This window comes from Talpa europaea (assembly GCF_964194135.1).
Source record: "Talpa europaea genome assembly, chromosome: 3".
In the NCBI taxonomy this organism is placed as follows: domain Eukaryota; kingdom Metazoa; phylum Chordata; class Mammalia; order Eulipotyphla; family Talpidae; genus Talpa; species Talpa europaea.
Window position 1 is genome coordinate 17390636 of NC_140069.1, and position 1347 is coordinate 17391982.

At 35.5% G+C, this 1347-nt stretch overlaps 1 pseudogene across 1 annotated transcript; it reads left to right on the top strand.

The window, feature by feature from the left end:
• The first annotated feature begins 716 nt into the window (after window positions 1-716).
• Window positions 717-1104, top strand: LOC311168067 (isoamyl acetate-hydrolyzing esterase 1 homolog; annotated as a pseudogene). The gene has a single exon. The product of its transcript is annotated as an isoamyl acetate-hydrolyzing esterase 1 homolog (transcript).
• The last annotated feature ends 243 nt before the right edge of the window (window positions 1105-1347 follow it).

Consider the following 1347-nt stretch of genomic DNA (forward strand, 5'->3'; position numbering starts at 1 on the left):
CTCCACATATTTGAAAGATAATAGGTAGATGAAAGATGAATGAACGTTCCAATGAGTTAGAGTAAATATTGAATGTGTAACTTATTTTGTTATTTTTTTTCTCAAAAAAATTGCTTGAAAGTAATATTCATCTCTTATGTGTTTTTTGTAGAGTGATCACAATGATGATTAATTTTTCTAAAATATTTTATGGCTTCATTAATTTTCCCAAGGCATTCTTTAATGCCTTTCTGTACTCGCTGTATTCTTTTGAGCTATCCAGCATGTAACTATTCATTTTTATATTCTCTTTCACAATCAATAACTGGTAGGGGTGGATCCAAGTTTTGTGGGACACTTGAAGAATACAATGTTATAAAAACAAAATGTTTGAAAAGTAAATATGGTGTAAAGCAATGGGCTACAGAGTCTCTCTGCTCTGTCTTGGCTTTTGCTCATCAGAGATTGAATCACCCAGTGTTCTTCCCAGCAGAATGGGTAGGGAACAACACTGGCCGACAAACTGGTCAGAAAATGTAGTTTTTCTGAATTGTGGATTTTTAAGTTACAGTACCATATGGGCCAAAATTATGCTCCCAAGGTTAATCAGGAATTGAAACAATTTGGACAGCCCAATAGCAGTTATAATTTTCTTTGGCGCCAGGGACAAAATACTAAACATTGAGAAGTCCAAGCAATATATCCCTCTAGATTTGTGTGTAGTAAATTTAAAGAACATGGTGCAGTACCTGAAGTCTGTGGACATCCCTGAGAACAGGATCCTTTTCATCACACTATCCTTTCTTTGTGAGACTGGTTGGGAAGAGGTATGCCTGCTGCATGGTTGCATATTAAATAAAATAAATTCAGCTGTTGGTGAGCATGTCCATTCCTGTTTACAGGTAGCCCCAAACTGTGGGACTGACCCAGTGCAAAAGAACAGTCAGAACTTTTCATCTTATTTGTTAGATGGACTAGGTTTATCACCAAAGGGAAATTAGATTTTGTTTTGATGTCTTTGGTCTTTGATACAGAAGAAAGTGTCTTCCCTGCCTTTGCCCACTCTGGTATGATAGAGCAGAAGCAAAACCAGAAGTAAGTCTTCTGGTTGACCAGGATCATTAACAACCTGAAAAGAAGTCTGGTTGTTAATGCCCATAGCAAAAGTTGTCCATGCACAAAGATAAGTTATCAGGGAGTATTTAGTTCTCAAACTTAAATGTTTGTTTGTTGAAACACTTAACCAAATAATAGTAAAGGTAGCCACCAAGGTTATTGTAAACATTAGATTTTTTTCAAAGAAGCTTTGTACAGATATGTTGTGTTTTGTTTTTAAACATTTGTGATTGAAAAACAAGTAAATGCTTA